The 20,080-nt window shown below is 43.1% G+C and overlaps 1 protein-coding gene and 1 non-coding gene across 2 annotated transcripts in view; one reads left to right on the forward strand and one right to left on the reverse strand.

Annotated features, from left to right (window-relative positions):
• The window catches only part of LOC124602299 (protein singed wings 2), a 443,654-nt gene that overhangs the window by 261,363 nt on the left and 162,211 nt on the right, over window positions 1-20,080 (reverse strand). The window lies entirely within an intron of this gene.
• Window positions 4,350-4,424, forward strand: Trnat-ugu. The gene has a single exon. It is a non-coding gene; the product is annotated as a tRNA-Thr (tRNA).

Here is a 20,080-nt window from a genome sequence, read left to right on the forward strand (position 1 = left end):
GGGGGTCTCGTCCGTAATGTGGAGGAGGCCCTTCCGGCAGCTATTGAACGCACTGGGTGTGACCGGCTGCAGATAGTAGCACATGTCGGAACGAATGACGCCTGCCGCTTGGGTTCTGAGGCCATCCTTGGTTCCTTCCGGCGGCTGGCTGATTTGGTGAAGACAACCAGCATCGCACGCGGAGTGCAAGCTGAACTTAATATCTGCAGCATAGTGCCCAGAGTCGATCGCGGTCCTCTGGTTTGGAGCCGTGTGGAGGGTCTAAACCAGAGGCTCAGACGACTCTGCGACTATAATGGTTGCAAATTCACTTTGGTGGCTTAAAAGAGCAACAAGTTTCTCTCCACAAAACTTCACAATGGACATTTAAGTTCAAATGAGTTGCACCACCGGCGTAATCCGACGCGAACCAACCATTTCTATTTATATTCAGACGTCAAGGAAGCGAGCATGCGTTCTGTTTCGACAGGAATCATACAACAGTTGAATTCCTTCCTGCAACTGTGAAATAATCTGATACCACGACGGGCACAATAAACAAAAAACAAAGCAAAAAATACAATTTCCAGAAATCGCATAGCTAAAGGCAGTTGCCGCCACCTACGCGCATTGTGATTTGGCTACACAATTTTAATTAGATCATCACTTTAATTAGATCATCTATTGTGAAAATAAGCTCTTCTGATTTTAAATTTTTTTTGCGTTTCTATCGTTACAAAAAAATTTCTTTTATTATTTCGTAATATTTCATTATAAAAAGGTCAGTTACAGACTATCCCTATTCTACATCTGGCCAAAGAGCGAGGCGAGATTTTAGTGTCTACCCCCTTGTATATGATTGTTAAAAATACAATTTCATATCATGTTACCATAGATAAAGACACTATTGATTCTGACTTCTCAGATGCTGCAAAATCGATCTGACGATGAATATATTGTCTCTGTTTAGCGTAAATGTACACTGCACTTCAGCCGCAATTGTTTCCATTTATTTGTTTACCTATTTCTTCACTCATTCTGAGTTTACGAAGGCATTCAGCGCCTAATGTATCAACTAAAATATTGTGATATCTCTGTACTAAGTTACAGTATTCTTTACATATGGTCATACGAATAATACTGTATAATATTACAAATATTCTCGAGCTGCACTATCGCTACGTCGGAGAGTCGTGTATATCCTGATCACCGTCATAGCCATGCACTTCACACACAAGTAAACGGTCCGTTGACTGGATTTCCTCGCACCCACAGTCACTACTGTCCGAGTGGCCCCATTTGTTCATCAGTTGCTTACACCTGGCAACACTCGTGCTGACACAGTTCAATTCCACAATTTCCTCGAGAGATTAAACCCTTCCATACTCTTCTTGGGGCCGTCCACGAAGTTTCGGTTGTTATATCTACCTACATTCCACATCTCTTTCCAAGCTGTCTTCAAGTTGAAGCCTTACAGTTGTTTCGCCAATTTTTGATAAAGGTGGCTCAGATATAAGTCTGTTTAGAGGTGTTAGTTCTTGGTGTTGTCTAGGATTTTTCTGTGTGATTTTGGGGCTGACTGTGATCGGCTAATTTCAGGAGGCTGTATGTTTGGTAGGACTGGGAGGTAGGCACATGGCATGACCCTGAGTGTTCTAGAGATTATCCGCATTGTCTCCTTCAGCTGGACGTCCACTTTAGCGACGTGTGCATTTCTCATCCATAAAGTTCTACCACTAGTTGTCCGCGGCGGTGTTCAGTAGCAGTTGTGTTTAAATAAAATGAAACACGACCTTTAATTTCCCCCTTCTTAACTACTACCTAGCGTACAGAATTATACAGGATGGAGCAAATAAAACTGGACCAGACGAGTGGATACCATGTGTTTCAGATTAAGGCAGGAGGGAAAGAGCTACTGTTACTTCCAACAGGATGGAGCACCTGCCCATACAGCCGGACAAACCTTGGAGCACTTTTACACAGTCTTCACGCCTGACAGAGTTGCTATAAGAAGGTCAGTCTGGTCGCGATCACAGGTAGCCAGCCACCCAGGTCACCTGATGTGTCAGTGTCCCTCAAGTCTAAGATTTGTCGCAACAACTCGCATAATCTTCAGCAACTGCAACAGAGCATCTCTGATGAGACTGCAGCAAGTCCAGCAGTTCAGCTTCGATGCGCCTTCAGCGACTTGCTGACCAGGGCCCAAAAGGGCCAAGGGGTGAATCGGGGTTACCGTCCGCATCTGCTAGACGCATGTTAGTACTGTATTTCCTTTCCTCCGCTGTGTTTCTTTGTATCTTGACACTCTGTTCACCGGGCCGCTTTTATACGCCGCGCCCTGTAAAATACTTTTTCATTACAGTTTTTCGTGATTGGTGAAAATATCTGCTCATACGTAGTTATCGAATTAAAATACGCGCAGACTGGGTTCGAATTTTCCCAAGCTTCCTCGAAGAAATATCATAAAAAGTGTTACCTTACATTGTTTATTATTGCACTTACTTGATGTTCACGACTGATATTGTTATAAGTACAGATGTTTGGTCCGCGACAAATATGACGATTCGGGAGGAAGAGCAAGAAATTTTGCAGTTATACGGCGAGAAAGTTTTAAGTAACTCAAGTACAATTTTTGCGCACGATGTGCAACTGGAGAAGAGCTCTAGCAGAGCGGTGGATCAAAGACACGGCAAATGACGAGCTGCTTGTTTCCGTTGGCAGACGACCAGAGGCCGAAACTTGTATCAGAAAGACTGCCGTGCATTTTGTGCGACGCTAGAAAACGCACGGGAAGAAGGGGTTCCACCACAGTATTACGTAAATTGTATACCTTCGTGGTAATGGAATAGTCAACTTCATTGTCCGTTTTGTCGAACCAATACTATGCATGATTTGCACGGTTTCCGCAGCTTGGTACTCCTGCAGCGGTGGGCGTTTTGTTTTTCCCAGATCCATTAGTATCTTGCCTCTTGTAGTCAACGTGATGCTCCACTTTGATTCTTAGTGCTTCTTGTAATAATTTTTGCGGCGTTTCAATATCAATTCTTGCACTATATATTTTTTATGCTTGTCTTTGAATGATAAAAACTATACGATTTACAAGATGTGAAAGACTTTAATTGTAAGTGGTTACATTTCATCTTCATTGATTTCCAAACAGCAATAATGATGGCCGGCCGCGGTGGTCTAGCGGTTCTAGGCGCTCAGTCCGGAACCGCGCGACTGCTACGGTCGCAGGTTCGAATGCTGCCTCAGGCATGGATGTGTGTGATGTCCTTAGGTTAGTTAGGTTTAAGTAGTTCTAAGTTCTAGAGGACTGATGACCACAGATGTTAAGTCCCATAGTGCTCAGAGCCATTTGAACCATTTGAGCAATAATGATGTTTTCTGATCGATGACCTCCGCGTCTCTGTTTCGGGTTGTAAGCAGACCACACCATTAAGTGCACTCTTCTGACATTTAACAGAATATTTCCAGAAACGTCAAGTTTATGTATTGAACGGCGATTCATTCTTGTGCATTTTTCCTCGAGAGGCAGATGGTGCATCAGAGAAGAAGAGACGTATTTCGTTTGTTCTTATCAACATTTTACCTTGACCACATTGATAGAAATAGAGTACAGAGCTGTAAGTGACAGCTAGAGAAAGCAAATCCTTAAATGATACCACCAAGCGAGTTTCTTCCCTCTCGACATTCTCACATAAAAGCGTAGTAATCAAAAATACGAAATACAGGGTGACAGCTATTGAACTACATGAAATGAAATCGTCATAACTTCTGCACGGTTTCCTTAGGACGTTCCAACTGCACGGTTGGCCACGGAGCGTAATAGGAATTAAATGAAATTAGAATTATATTAATACCTTCAGCTGCTAACGGGCGTTGATATATATCAACGGGGACAGGTGAAAAAGTGTGCTCCGACCGGGACTGGAACCCGGGATCTCCTACTTCCATGGCAGACACTCTATCCATCTGAGCCACCGAGGGCACAGAGGATAGCGCGACTGCAGGGGCTATCTCGCACACGCTTCCCGAGAGACCCACATTCTCACCTTGTATGTCTACACACTAAATTCGTAGTGTCCCACCCCAACATACTCATTACTCGTGGAAGACACCATAGACACCACAGAAACCATATCCCTATAAGTATATAGTTCTGGCAACGCCGGCCATGGCCTTCTTCTTCTATGGGGATGCACACATATTCCCCGAACTCTTACGGGACTTGGTAAGAATGTCTTCCACGAGTAGTGAGTTTGTTCGGGTGGGACACCACGAATTTAGTGTGTGGACATACAAGGTGAGAATGTAGGTCTCTCGGGAGGCGTGCACAAGATAGCCCCTTCAGTCGCGCTATCCTCTGTGCCCTCGGTGGCTCAGATGGATAGAGTGTCTGCCATGTAAGCAGGAGATCCCGGGTTCGAGTCCTGGTCGGGGCACACATTTTCACCTGTCCCCGTCGATATATATCAACGCCCGTTAGCAGCTGCAGGTATTAATACAATTCTAATTTCATTCTAGACGGCTGCAGGTCATCAATGGTGTCTGTTCTTTCGGAAATGTCCCAAAGAACAGACACCATATCCCTGTAAGTAATAGGAATTAGTCTGCGCATGCGGACGAGCCTTGTTGTCGGCCATATGCACGTGAAAATGTCACGGTACGCCAAAACTGGCGCATTTGGAGGACTGAGAATCGACATTTAGCGATCAGGAAGTCTCTTCACCTTCTTCGGGTGACTGTGTGGTGTGCAGTGCCCAGTCACGGAATAACCGTTGTGGTATTCCTTGACGGCACGTTTACTACCTACGGGTGGCGGTGGTGGTGGTGGTGGTTAGCGTTTAACGTCCCGTCGACAACGAGGTCATTAGAGACGGAGCGCAAGCTCGGGTTAGGGAAGGATTGGGAAGGAAAGCGGCCGTGCCCTTTCAAAGGAACCATCCCGGCATTTGCCTGAAACGATTTAGGGAAATCACGGAAAACCTAAATCAGGATGCCCGGAGGCGGGATTGAACCGTCGTCCTCCCGAATGGGAGTCCAGTGTGCTAACCACTGCGCCACCTCGCTCGGTACTACCTACGGGTACGTGAAGGTTTTGGAAGATGATTTCATCCCCATTATCCAAAGTAACCCGCATTTCAATAAGATATGGGTCATGCAAGACGCAGATCGACCCCATCGAAGCAGGAGAGTGTTTGGTGTCCTGGAGGAGCACTTTGGAGACCGCATTCTTGTTCTGGGGTACCCATTAGCCACTGACATAGGCCTCGATCGGCCGCCATAATTTTTGTGGTGCTATTTTAAAGACAAGATGTACAGAAATAACCCAAAAACTTTTGCTGACCTGAAAATAGCCATTCAGGAGATCATTGACAGCATCGGTGTTCCGACATTTCGGCGAGTCACGCAGAATGTCGCTGTTCGTCTGCGTCACATCATCGCCAATGATGCCAGACATATCGAACATATCATAACCTAAATCCGAATGTCTCTAGTGACGGCTACATGTTGAGTAAATTTGTGGATGCCGTTCTTTTTCATGTAGTTCAATAATTGTCACCGTGTACATATTATCTGCATATGTTTTCTTTAAATCCTGGTTTCCTATTGCTCCATCAGAGGCAAATATCCCATCAGCATTATCAACTCTCAGTCTTCACAATAAAATTGTTCTGTAGTTAACTTGACACAACAGCGAAACATTATTTTTAGTTGTATATTACTGTGGAAGTCTATCTTTATTTGCATTTAGTCGGAATATAATGCTTCATACTTCTGACAAAAACTGAACTTCAGATACATCAAAGATTCCGATATTTTCCCATCCTGCGTACAACTTCAACCTTCAGAGACACGCCGCACAAAATATTATCCACGACACCACATCGCGTATTGACAATTCTGCATGAGAAAGAACTTGCCTAGCTGATGGGTTCCATAACAGCTCCCAAGAGATGCCTGCTCGCAAATTCTTTCGAAAGCGACAAAGACTGAGCTAACAACAATCTAAATAATTTAAATTAGAATCACGTACGATGGCAGTATCATACTTGACGTTCGATTAAAAGCTATTAACATACGACTCAGTTTTATCTAGCAAAATTGAGTTACTTGCGAAAAGTACGCAAGAAACCTGTCAAAACATTCATTAGCCATACGTTCAATGTAATTAAATGTGATGGGAACAAGAGTGTGAAAAATATGAATATGAGACGCCTACGAGAACAGTGAATGAGAGAACAGGTCTGATATTTGAACAATCTAAAGTTTGGCAGCGGTACAAAAAATAGAAGGGAGGGAGAGAGAGAGAGAGACTCATTCTAGGTCTTCCTATCCTTGCCGCACGAGTGATTTTCTCAGCTCGCTAAGGCATGCTTGATGTTGGCCTCGCCGGCTTATCCGCCCCCGATCTGCGGCGGTTGATGTAGGGCGGTTCTCTGTATGTTGATTGGTCGCTACAGCACACGCTGCCTTCCCTTGGCTTGGTTCCCACGCAGGCGAGAGCCTGCGGCCTGCGGTTGTTGCAAAGAAAAGTAGTCGACCAATAACACTCAGCGGGGCCTCAGCGCAGAAAAAAACACGGACTATGGGGCAGTATGCGCAGTTACTGGGCGAGGTGAACCACGTATTCTCTACAAATGGTGGCAGTTATCAAATACACAAAGTATAAAAGGGCAGTGCATTGCTGGAGCAGCAATTTGTATTCAGGTGATTCACGTGAAAAGGTTTCCGACGTGAATATGGCCGCAAAACGGGAATTAACCGACTTTCAACGCTGGATGGTAGATGGAGCTAGACGCATGGAACATTGTTAGGGAAGCCAATATTTCGAGATCCACTGTGTCACGAGTGTGCCGAGAATACCATGTTTCAGGCACCACGGACAACGCAACAGCCGACTGCATTCATTTAACTACCGAGAACAGTGGTGTTTGCGTAGAGTTGTCAGTAGTAACAAACACTACGTGAAATAACCACAGAAACCAATGTGGGACGTACGACGACCGTATGTGTTAGGACAGTCCAGAAAATTAGGAGTTAATGGCCCGTGGCAGCAGACGACATCTACATCTACATCTACATCCATACTCCGCAAGCCACCTGACGGTGTGACAGAAGAGATCGAAGCGAGTGTCTTTGCTGACAGCACGACATCACGTGCAGCGCCTCTCCTGGGTTCGAAACCATTTCGGTTGGACCCTAGACGACTGGAAAATCGTGGCATGATCAGGTGAGTCCCGATTTCAGTTGATAAGAGCTGATGGTAGGGTAGGACTGTGGCCAAGAATCCACGAAGCCACGACCCAAGATGTCAATAAAGCACTGTACGAGCTGGTTGTGGCTCCATAATAGTGTGGATGTGTTTACATGGAATGGACTGGGTCCTATGGTCCGACTGAACTGATCATTGATTGGAAATGGTTATGTTCGTCTACTTGAAGACCATTTGCTGCCATTTGCGATAGAGTTTTTATTGATGATAATGCGTCATGTCACTGAGTCACAATTGTTCGCGGTTGGTTTGAGGAACATTCTGAAGATTTCAAGCGAATGATTTGGCCACCTAGATCATCCAACATGAATCCCATCGATCATTTATGAGATATAATCGGGCGGTTAGTTCGTGTCCAAAATCCTGCACCGGCAACACTTCAGCGATTATGGACGACTACAGTGGCAATATGGCTCATTATGGGACTCCCAACGACTTATTGAGTCCGTGCCACGTCGACTTCTGCACTGCGCCGAGAAATAAAGGTCCGACAAAATATTAGGAGCTATCTCATGGCTCAGGGTATACTCGGAGGAACCTGTAACCAGTTTTAAAATTCATCATGGGCCCTCCCTACAAACTCGTATTTTAAGACTCTAGTTGCTGTTACAGTTTACAACGTTCTGACGTGGCCGTTTCTTCATGAACAATTGCCGGAGCTAAAAGAGTGTGTGGTGCTATAGAGGGATGATGAAGATCAGCTGGAGAGACAAAGTAACAAATGAAGAGGTGCTTAGAAGAGTACAGGAAACCAGATCATTGTGGAGGCACATCCAAACAAGAAGAGACAAACTTGTATGGCACATCCTACGACACAATCACATCATTGGAACAATAGCAGAATTAGCTATTGAAAGAAGGAATCGGCGGGGGTGACCAAGGATATCATACATGCCACAGATCATGAATGAAGTTGGATGTAACACATACGTGGAAATGAAGAGGAAGGCAGACAGAAGAGAGGAATGGCGCTCTGCTGCAAACCAACATCAGGGTTGAACACTAAAATAAGAAGAAAAGAGTGTGGAGATAACACATTCACCTTAGGTGCCAGTTTCGTGTTTCCGATTCTAAGAAAGATGTTTTTTTATGTCATTTCAATTAGAATTACAATTTTCCTTCACTGCACCTACCATAAATCCACGTTCATTCAGCTAATGAGCCTAGCAGTTAGAGCCTCTGATGGGCTTTTGCTTCAGTACTGAACATGCTAATTGGTAATGCCCTTCCTCCAGTAACTGCACTTCCGTGCTGTGTTTCCTTTCGGTGGGACCTTTACACGTTACTAGATTCAGTCAAATTGCTGGAAAATTTCTTTTCACAACATAAAAAACACCCTGGCGTTTCTGTTAGGCTAGTGATTCCCACATGTGGGCTCTGCGAATACTGGAACGCTTTGTGATTTCATATATTATTTGATATGGAAAATCCACCCTCTAACAATAATTTCTGACAAGGGAATATCCGAGGTGGCCCGAAATTGTCCTCACTGACTGGCCATCATACCTAGAAGCGATCCTAATGAATGAATTACCTCTATATTATAGCGACTTCTTCTGTTAAGCTTGACGTGTGTAAAACCACTCCTTGAATTCAAACTTAGATTAGATGATCAACTTATAAACAAAGAGAGATTTTGTGATGTTTGGAAACAACACACTTCAAATTATAGCAGCTAAGGTCAAGTTAATGAAGTACTTCATCTTCCCCCAAACTCAATAAAAAGTAATGAAATCCTTATTTATTGTTGTTGTTTTAGCAAAAATATAAGCATCAGAAAGTTAGGTCAGACATCCACAAAATGTACTTAGTAGTAAAATTATGCTGCAATATTTGCTAATTACACCAGTAACAAAACAAATATTAATTCAAGTGATTATAAGCTACCTTGTGTGTTAATATAAAGTTGGCTCATCAGTATAGCATTACCAAAAATTACTGAGACAGTCTACAAAGCACACACAATGTGACAGATCTCCCGCACTCTTATGATGTTGGGGACGTTAATGTGAAAACGTCCATAAAAGGGCACATGATATCGCGAAAATTTCATTGAAATATTGTAGTCTTTTGGTGTCCGGGGGAGGGAGGAGCAGGTCGTGGTGAAACCGACAGTATGAAATTACCTGAGTGCCAAAGCACTAGTACACTACGGCGGCAGGAATATCATGCGGGCTAGAGATAGGTTAGAAAATCGTTATGTTTGCAGTGTTTTTGGAAACCGTATATACAAATCACAGCCAGTATATAATTAAAACAGAATAAACTGGAGCATTTTACAATACTTTCTGTGAGTGTCAGTTTCAGCAGCGTTAACTAAGAAAGCTAAAAGTAGCACACAGGAAGAAACAGGAACTGCGAACGATCGCAGCAGTGCATTGTTGTTGACAGACGAGTAAAATTATCCCCTTGGGTCCACTGCTAACAAATCTGGTAAGAGAAATATGGTAAAAGAACCTAGTATTTAATTGTAAGCACCGAATTCGTACGGTACAGTTTCTGTGTAAATATGTCTGCAACAGGAAGCAGTTATAAATTTAAGGAGAACATAATATGTCAGAAGAGAGACAAATATTATTTGCAGGGATGAACTTGAAAAGCTGTGGTAAAACTACAGCAATGCGTTTCATTCCCGTGAGAGTTCTTAACGGACACCAGCTACCCGAGATAGGATTCGCGCCGCTTACGTACTTGCAAGTCTGTGAGGGCTTAGACAACAGGAGTAGGGAACGTAAGAATAACTCTCATGAAACCGAAAGTAAGTAACTACAGTATAATGAAATCCGAACAATAAACAAAGTGAATGCAGTTGTTCGGCAGTGTATATCTTTGTCCATATGTGAAATCAGAATCCGCTAGTGTTCCGTGCTGTTCCACGCCGTGCATCGCAACAAGCTTGGATCCTGTTTGCCGTACTATTCACAAGGTGATGAAGATGTTGGTATTCAGGCCTGTCCCACTGTCAAATTTCTACCTGCGTTGTGTTCCACCCGTCGACCGCGACCATCATCAGTACACAGAATAGACAGTATACAGGAAGGGAAGCAAAGGGCAGCTCCTTTGATTTGTAGCAAGTCAGTCGTTGCAGTCAACGCCAAACTGAAACCGTGTAAACGTAAAACGATCGCTGCTCACTACTACGGTCGAAACGATCATTTTTACGGAACAGAACTAATCTAACAGTCTAAATGAAAACTTGTACGAAAGGAAACGCTAATGAACGCAACAATTTGACCACCTGAAAGTAATATGATCTATTTCCCCTCAATACAAAATTTTGCGCCCTAAAATGAACTGGAACAAGAGTAACTTCTACCAAAGAGAATTTATACGAAAGGGAACGTTTCGTTCTGCTACCCTCCACTTTGCGCCATTTTCTTTGTACGCTGTGTGAATCCATTTACAATTTATTAAAGAATAAAGCACGCAGTGAAACCGATGACAGTTTTGTTTGCTGCTCCTATTCATATATAAGAAGCTCTAGTAACATGAAATAATTGTTAGGAAAATAAACAGCGATAATTAAAAAGAAGTCACTCAACAACTGCTTTTATTTAACACAAGAACAAAAGTGCGTAAAATGTGGAATCAGAATGCATAGTAAGTGGTGGGGCAAATGAAAGTGGTCCAGATGCGTGGATACGATTGGACGTGAATGTATGCTTATAACCACACCCCGTGAAGGGCAAACCGCACGTAGGCCCGCCACGTGATCCACACCGGTTAAGAGCGTACTGCAGTGCAGAAGGGACGATGGCACTCGCAGTGGAGCAGCGGGCCTTCATTGTGGAATGTTGCGTGACAACAAATTGGTGAAAATAGTGTGGGCAGTTGTCTGCCGACAAATTTAATGGTGTCGTAGTGCCAGCAAAGAGTGCCATGCAACGCTTAGTCCGAAAATGGCGTCAGCAGAATCTGTTTCGAACAAGTGAAAAAACATTCCGAAACGTGCCCGCACACCAGAGAATGTCACTGCAGTTCACCAGAAAATGCTTCAGAGTAACCTGACGCCTGCCGTAGGAGACCGGCATACCACGTCGATTATGCGGGCGAATGCTCCACCAGGACCTGTACATGCGTCCCTACCGGGCGTCAGTTGTTCATGCATTAAAACCAGCAGATCCTGCTCAGCGCCTCTAGTTTTGTGAGTGGCTGTTCACTAAGATAACAATGAATGGCTTGCACAGTGATCTGTATTTATGTCTGATGAAGCCTGGTTTCACCTGACTGGTTATGTCAACTCACAGAATCAAAGGTTCTGGGCAGTGGAGAATCCGCATAACTTCCACGAAACATCATTGCATGGTCAGAACGTTGGGGTTTGGTGTGCAGTGTCTGTATGTCACATTATTAGTCCCATGTTCTTTCATCAAACGCTATCTTCGGCGCGTTGTTTTAAAACCATTGTGCCAGCGTTAACGGAGGAGGAAAAGACCAGTTACTTCCAACGCGATGGAGCAACTGCCCATACAGCCTGGCAAACCTTGGAGCGCACTTATGCAATCATCACGCCTGACAGAGTTGTTATCAGAGGTCAATCTGGTCGCGGCGCTAGCTCGCTACTCAGGTCACTTCGTCTGTCAGTAGGCGATTACTTAGTGTGGGGAGCCCTCAACTCTCAAGTGTATCGCAACAACCAACATAGTTTTCAAGAACGGCAGCAGAACATTCCGGATGAGACTGCAGCAGTTCCAGCAGTCTAGCTTCGATCCGCCCTCAGTAACTTACTGAAGAGGGACCAAAAAAGCCAAGAGATGTAGGTGATCAGTTTCAACATCTGCTACAGTCAAGTTAGTACTGTATTTTCATTCCTCTGCTGTGTTTCTTTGTATCCTGGAACTCTGTTCTCCGGGCCACTTTTATATGCCCAGCCTGTAAATCACGCTACAATCCCTTCAATCTATCTGCATTTTCACTGGTTTGGATAAATTCCTTTATAAAAAATATCACGCAAACTTTTAAATTCTTTACTCTTCACGTGTGCAAAGTGTGAACTGCCACTGCTCTTAGCATGAGAGGGCAATGAAGCTACTTTGTTTTGTAAATATTGGGTTTTACCTCTCAACAATTTTATTCTACTTCTTAATTTTTATTTTCATTCATGTTTTCCAATCCGAAAGTAACGCATGGGTATTACTTTAAATGAAGGCAACAGGTTGCATTGAAAATTCGTTTATGCAGATGTTTTGAAATAGGCCCAGAAATAAGTTTATTTCCAGTGCAAATAAATAGGTTGTCCACTCTAGGAGAGCAGATTTACTGAAGAAGGATCCACTTTGAAGATGTGATGTTCGCTAATTTGTTGAAAACCGATTGAAATCTGATGCTGCTCCAACATTATTCAGTATACCGGATCCGCCAAAGACGTATCACTCAAAAAGAAAACACTTAACGATAGGACCAGTGAGATAAGGGAAGAAGGCAAGACCTAACATACAGGTAAATACGATTCATATTGCATAATATCTTAGAATTAACTTATCGTTCTGAACAGGCATTTATATTATTTCTGTAGTTAGGGGCTGAACACCGTTGGCTGCCTTTTCTTTTACTAATGCTCATTACAAGCACAGTAAACCTTCCAGTACTATCGCATATTTCTAACTTTCAGCGACATCTCATGTTTTATATGTAGGTAAGCTAAAATTTACAATTAATAAAATAACCATAACGTATTCGTTCGCCTTTGGCTTCAGACACAGCTGTTTACTCGGTTTCAGTATGCCAGACTTTGTGTTACTGAGAAGTAGAGTCCAAGATGCTACTCCAGGGCGTGTAAAATGAATGTGCGCAACGGAAAATAATAAATGCTAAAATGAAGATTTGATCTTTTCTAACTACCCTCTGAAGCAGATCTTAGGATCTCTTAATGGACTTTAACATATAAATTACAATCTCAACTTAAATGAATGACGAAGGCAACTAATCCTACTAAATGATAATCGTTGTTCCTGCTTATATATTTATTGTAGACTAAAAAAACATTTATATTACAAAGTTTACATTTCCTAAGTAAAATTACTAATCAATTCCCCAACTCTGCCCCTTATTATGATTGTTAATATCAATAACGCGAAATGACTGACATCATCTACGTACCAAACACTAAAAGGCACTACTTTCAAATATGATCTAAGGTGGTGTCAAACCTCAGTGGAAATAAACTAACATGATCACAGCTTTTTAGCTTTTATAGCCCTAATGAGCCGAAGCAATTTGCGATATTACCGTATGTACTGCTTCCGGTGCGTCGAAGTGATGGTTCTCGTGCGCGTCTGCGACGATGGAACAACTCCAGCCACAAATATACTCTTTCAAAAAGTAGGATGGCAGAAGGCGGTCCTATGACTAACATGTTCTAATACTGTCTTCTTCTCTCTGTGTTCTACAGACGACAAATGTGAACTCCCAGCCACAAAGACGGAGTTCAGATAACGTCTCAACATCAGTATAGGCAGAGGAAGTGCTCTCAGTTACTGAACGCTTCGTACTCAAAGTCGATTTCCAACCCGGAGGTGAAGTCCAGAATCGTACAGGTTCGCAACAGTATAGTGCCTAACTGTTCTAACTATAGACTCTCCTGAGGGCAAAGACAGCAAGTCCGTCTGTACCAACAAAAGCTGATATCCAGGGACCGTCACACACGAGCGATCACAACGGAAGACCTCGTCTCTCCACCGCCTGCCTCCCAGCACGGCTCAGCTCCCCACCATCGTAATTCCGAAAGCGAATCGTCTTCCCGAAACCACGGAATATTCTCCCTCTCAACAGATTCTTCTGAATGCCGACCAACCATATTTTAGCCTTTTGTCGTCCAGCGCGGAAAGTTTGCGAGGAAAAACCTATACTCGTACAATGGTATGCATGTGAGTAAAAATCCTCGGAAATAATCTAGCCTGTGTGGTTTCCGAGGTGCTGCTTCTTCGTTCCTCTCACCTGCGTCCAAGATTTCCGTAGTTTCCGAAGTATAATCTTTCCGGTTCGGCTACAATACCGGCCGGTTGCGACTCTATCCAGCGCTTTGGTGCTACGACGTCCGTCTCCTACTTCCTGTGTTTAAGTAGAACCAACACACCTCTGCGGGCCTTACGCCCAGGGCTTGAGTTCCGTCTGCCGTTTCATTTCCACTGTCGTTCCAACCTCTACTAGTATGATAATAAAGACACTCCGTCACGTTTCATGCAATAAGCGTTAACAATTATTCACAAGGCGTACGTGAAAACGTCAGTCTCCTTTAAATATTCATATATACGATGTACTACTATCAAATAATATCTAATGTGGTTGTAGGTCACGGCAAAGTACGTGGATGAGTGCTTGTAAGGCGCGAAATTGTAGCCACCTTACAAGGGGATAGTGTGTCACGGACGTGACACAGGATTTGGGGTGGACATCATTAAAACGAAGATGAAATTTAGATCACTAAATTTTTCCTCCGAATGCGAAAATACTTTGTTGACGCCGATCTACATAGGGAGAAACGATCATCATGATAAAATAATGAAAATCAGTACTCGCACGGAAAGATATGTGTGTTCGTTTTTTTCCACGCGCTGTTAGAGACTGTAATAATAGAAAGTATTGTGAACATGGTTCGATGAATCCTCTGCCAGGCCCTTAAGTGTGATTTGCAGAGTAGCCATATAGATATAGATGTAGATTTCGAGCATGCACACTAAATTTTGGCACATGGATTGCAGACGACTTTCCGTATATTCCCTGTTCTGTGGTGAGGTCATCCAGTGTGGTGTGTGTGTGGGAGGGGTTGGGGGGAGGGGGGAGCTAACAGGCCACGATGCGCGGCCAGTTTCCCTAGGATACTCAGTAGGTTTCAGGTCAGCAGGTGCGACAGGCTACTCCTTGGTTTGCTTCCTGCCTGCGGATCACTGTGTTCAAGAGGTGCGCGCGGTGTGATGTAATTTACCTTCTTAAGTCATAAATTTAGTCGCGAGATGACGACTGTGTAGCTGGACAATATGTTGGAGATTCTGCGCTGATAACACACAACACTCAAATTACTCTAGATAGCGATGAGTAGGGTCTGTCACCTTCCCCGCTACAATTCCCAAAGCCTGATCCTCCTTTGTGGCGAACCCACGGGGCTGCATGTCTGAGATACGCATTGGTAACTGGCCACGTCCACGCTCTTCTGCGACTATTAATCAGACGCCCAACAACTATTACATTCGTCATTTAAGAGAATCCGGTCCCATTGGTCCATGTTCCATAGCAGGTTTTGCATTACCCACATCCTTCGCCTACTACGGTATCAGAAGTTTGCAATGCCGCTCGTAATGGATGCCTAGGAGCCAGATGGATTGTGTGTTGAAAATCGTTTACTATCTGGGCAGACACAGACCTCCCACTCGCTTCCAAGAAGGTAGCCCGCAGTTCTATTGAATATTCCTCGTGGTACATACGTGCCATAATTTGTAGAGAGAGGTCATCAACTGGCATCCTGAACTGTTTTCTTTGCAACCCCTAGCATATTCTTATTGCTTGTAAGTGGCACTCACGTAGACACCCGGACGAAGTAATTAAGTGTTAGTTTGTTAGTTACTCATGAAGTTGATCGAGCACGAATCCCTCATCTGACATTCTCTTGAGTGTTATTAGTGAGTACAGGCGCTATACTACAGTGGATTAATGGCAGAGACAGAAAAGGTTCAAGAAAGACCTTGTGTGTTTCGTTATGGTCTTCTTCAATTGGCTCAAGAAATATTCAGCTTGCTCCAGTTGGGGACATAAAGACAGCACAAGCCTCATTAAAGGCTTAAAATAAAAGTGCACGTTCCGGGATGGACCAAAAACACACAGTTTGCTAGCTCATACACTTTACATGATGCTGAAATTAGAGAAATTAGACTTTATATGAAGGCGAACCGCACATCAACCACATAGAACGAGAAAATACGGTAGTAGTTATTGTGCCACATGTCCCACACTGTGATGATATTTGTGTAGTAAAAAGATACAGATGATGGAAGAGAGATTACATTTTGACTGAGAGTGACACATCACTCTAAATAAGGACTTTAATGCGTTGCATCACCCTAGATGCTGCTGTTGGCAGGTGACGGACGCAGATAGCTCGTTTCTAACTGCGCATGCGCAGTCGGCAGTCGCAGCCCACGGCGAGATATTCTGCGCCTCTGAAGTCGATGGTGCGACCTACTTCTCAACGCTGCGCTATTTCTATTTGCGAGTGCAAAACGGCTATTTTCGTATCCCGGTCAATGAGTCTGCACATCATTAAGCGGTGCTGCGCATTTGAAACTGTATCCTCTCTGCGTAACAACACGTCGCTGCCTGATGACTGGACGCATCTGGTTTCATTTACAAGTTGACAGCCGACGCGGAACGAGTGACACAAAATTCGCCACTTGGTTAACTGAATTTTCTGCATCCACATTGAATTTCCACAGTCAAATAGGTCTCTGTACCTTTGTGTTCCTTTGGAAGTAAGTGGCAGAAATACCAACCGAAGGTCCAAGACTGTTTTACAGATAAGAAATCATATCCACCGTGTCAGCAGGAAAGAGAATCTAGATAAAGACAGAATGATTCGCCGATGCCGCAAAGATAAACCCATATTCCAATTTTAAATGTTTTCTGACATGCAAGTAGCAGTGGTGCGTTCGAACGGAAAAACGAAAAACAGCTGAGATACTCGTCACGTATGCTCGTCGGAATTCATTATTAAGAGAGGTTATCGGAGGACATCGAAAGAGTGCAAAGAATGGCAGCTCGTTTCGTGTTATCGCTCAGTAGGGGTCACTAATACGAGTTAGGGTGGCAGTCACTGAAACAAAGGCGGTTTTCTTTGCGGCGAGATCTATTTACGAAATTTCAATCGCCAACTTTCTCTTCCGAATGCGAAAATATTTTATTGACAACCACCTACGTAGGGAGAAATGATGAATAAAATAAGAGAAATCAGAGCTCGAACGGAAAGATTTAGGTGTTCCTTTTTCCCACGCGCCATTCGAGAGTGGAATGGTAGAGAAGTAATATGAAAATGGTTCTATGAACCCTCTGCCAGGCACTTAAGTGCGAATTGCAGAGTAACCATGTAGATGTATTTGGCAAAAACAGCACCTGTGTCATAGTTGGTAGACTATTTAGTGAGCAAAATTTTAAAACTCGACGATATATAATAATTTCAGTTTACACAGACTTGCGGATTGACCATTTACAAACTGAAGAAGACTTTTCGCGATAAATGAGCTCCAATAACACTGCCGCATGTATCACTGGGACATAATTATCATAGGCCTCTGCTAATAATACAAGGAGACGAGTGTTGATATCTCACTCGCTATCAACCACTGACGTGTGCAGTGACACTTTTTTTTAGGCACCTGATTCGCGCTCTGGAGGAGCGCGGCTCAAGTCGCCGTCTGACAATACAGTGTTCGGTTATCGAACTTCTTCCTAGATCAATTAAAGAGAATACTGGGACGGTCCCTTTCAGAAGGACACTGCCGGTTTCTTTTACCATCCTTATTCCTATCCGGGTTTTACTTATCGACGTCTACATTTCGTCAAGCCATGATGCTAATTTTTTCTTAGAAGTTGTAAAATTGTATTGGGACAGCGGTCAAAAAAGTGCTCAGGGACTGTAGTAACGATTATTATTCTTGACGCAATCAGTCGCTTTCCCAGATAATTTTATTTGTCCTTGTTTATTTGAATTATCTACGTAAATGGCGCTATATAGAATGCGTAGAGCTGAAAGTCTGTCATTTTCCATTTGTAGGTGTTTAACGGATTCCTCTAAATAAGAGCGACAATATCTTGTACTACAAAGATTGAGTTTTATACAACGTTGATGATATAGTTGGAAACTAAGGAAATCATGTGAGGTACGAAAAGATCCCAGTTTTGATCGCATGTTTGAATGGAAACAAATGAAAACTCAAGTAGAGGACGTAACGACAACAAACATAGAATGTTACGCCATGTCGGAATACGGAATTTATTGGTATACTAAGAAGTAAGATTGTTTCAGTTCTTCGTGAGGACAGAAGAATGAAATGTTACGAAAGATACAGGTAGTATGGTGGCTTTTGAAGCAGAAACTCTGTGTAATGATGTACAATGGCTTTATATGAAATGAGTGAGGCACAGGATTTAAGGAATTGCAGTACTTATGTTAGATATCTCGCAGAGTTCGAAATTTTGCAGACAAGCAAAAATGTGACTGTAGATAGCTTACAGCAGTGGATGTGATAGGGGGCAATGGACACTTTCGAAGATGGCATTGACGGCCTTGATAACCGATGGAAAAATGTCTTAAGATTGAGACTGCTGCTGGGAAGATAGATTATGTTTCTAAGACGGAGGTGTGCAGTATTGTTCTTATAATTCGGGTTCAGAATATTGGTTCGGAAAGCACGTTCAGTGGTGCGCTCTCAATTGTCTGTGGAAAACTGCAGATAAATAGATAATAATTCTTGGGACGAAGATGGTTAACATAACGATTAATCTACACGAATGCTCAAGAGACCAACGCAGCAGTATTCAGCATAACTACCCTTCGACAATAGTTTCTTGTCAGTACAGTGGTACTGCATTTTAATAATATTTACTTTCAAGTTCTGACTAGTTTTATAGAATATTCATTCGAGAACCAATCTTCAAATGTCTTCACCGTCAGTACAGCGTACTTTTCTTTTCTTTTGGATAGGGTCAGACAAACAACAGTACAGCAAAATTGTATGTGTGGTTGTAGTGCATTTATTGAGACCAGCGGCCAAAGCTTCGAGTAGTAGATATGAGTTTAACCTCTTGCTGCAAGATGTAAATTGTGTCTCATCAAAAAAAATAGACATTCATTTCCGACTTTTAGTTCACTGTCTCAAATCATTCCATTTCCCATCGTCGACCATCCGTATGAGTTTTCCCCTGAAGGGTGGGGAACTATATCAGAAATCTCAACTGCACAAAACAGACAGAGCTTTGCAACAAAAGAGCACTACTTCGAATCTGCGTGGAATGGGGAAAGGATCTTTCGGCTTGTTACCAGAGCCGTTAATATCTTGGCCTCGAATGACAAAGATCTAAATCACATACGCCAGGTTGAAATTTTTAAGAAGATTAACTTCCCGTCCTTGAAGTCATAGAAGCATACCAGTTTACAACAAGTGAGGGCCAACTTCTGCCTTGATATCAATCGCTCTTGGCTTAATTTCAACCCCGCGAAATTTTACTGCTTAATTTTTCTCGGCTAGGTTTGCAAATCAAACGTTTTGCAAGAATCGTCGTCGCCTTTGACTGTTGAAATTCTTCATAGTATCAGCAATTTCGGCCGTTTAACCATTTTGAGGAGGTACACGGTGAACATTCTGTACATCAGCATATAGCAAAACTTTAAAAATAGCAGACATAGGCTGATTTTTGGACTTTGGTGACATCTTTTACATAAATAACATTTTTCCCTTTTTTTATCAAAAGATGCCAATAACGATAAATGGATGTGGTGGTGACACATAATTATCGTTCAAAGGCTTTAATGATGTTACCCGCATTTGGGCATTGAAATGTATCAATGGTTACAGATGAAAATGTGTGCCCAACAGGTACTCGAACCCTGATTACACTACAACTTAAACGTCTCGGCCATCCGAGCACGCTTCCCTTTCGACTGAAGTTTCCAGCCACTGACGCAGCGACACCTAACGACGAAGTCTTTACTTGCAGTCTTTCATTCACATAAGAGATCGGTCGTGGTGTGCATTAGCACTGAAAAAGGGTATCGTTGGTGTCGTCAACTTATTGATCTTACGAACGTCTTTAGATGCTGAACAAATTAGTGATACA

This window comes from Schistocerca americana, chromosome 1, assembly GCF_021461395.2.
Source record: "Schistocerca americana isolate TAMUIC-IGC-003095 chromosome 1, iqSchAmer2.1, whole genome shotgun sequence".
Taxonomy (NCBI): Eukaryota; Metazoa; Arthropoda; class Insecta; order Orthoptera; family Acrididae; genus Schistocerca; species Schistocerca americana.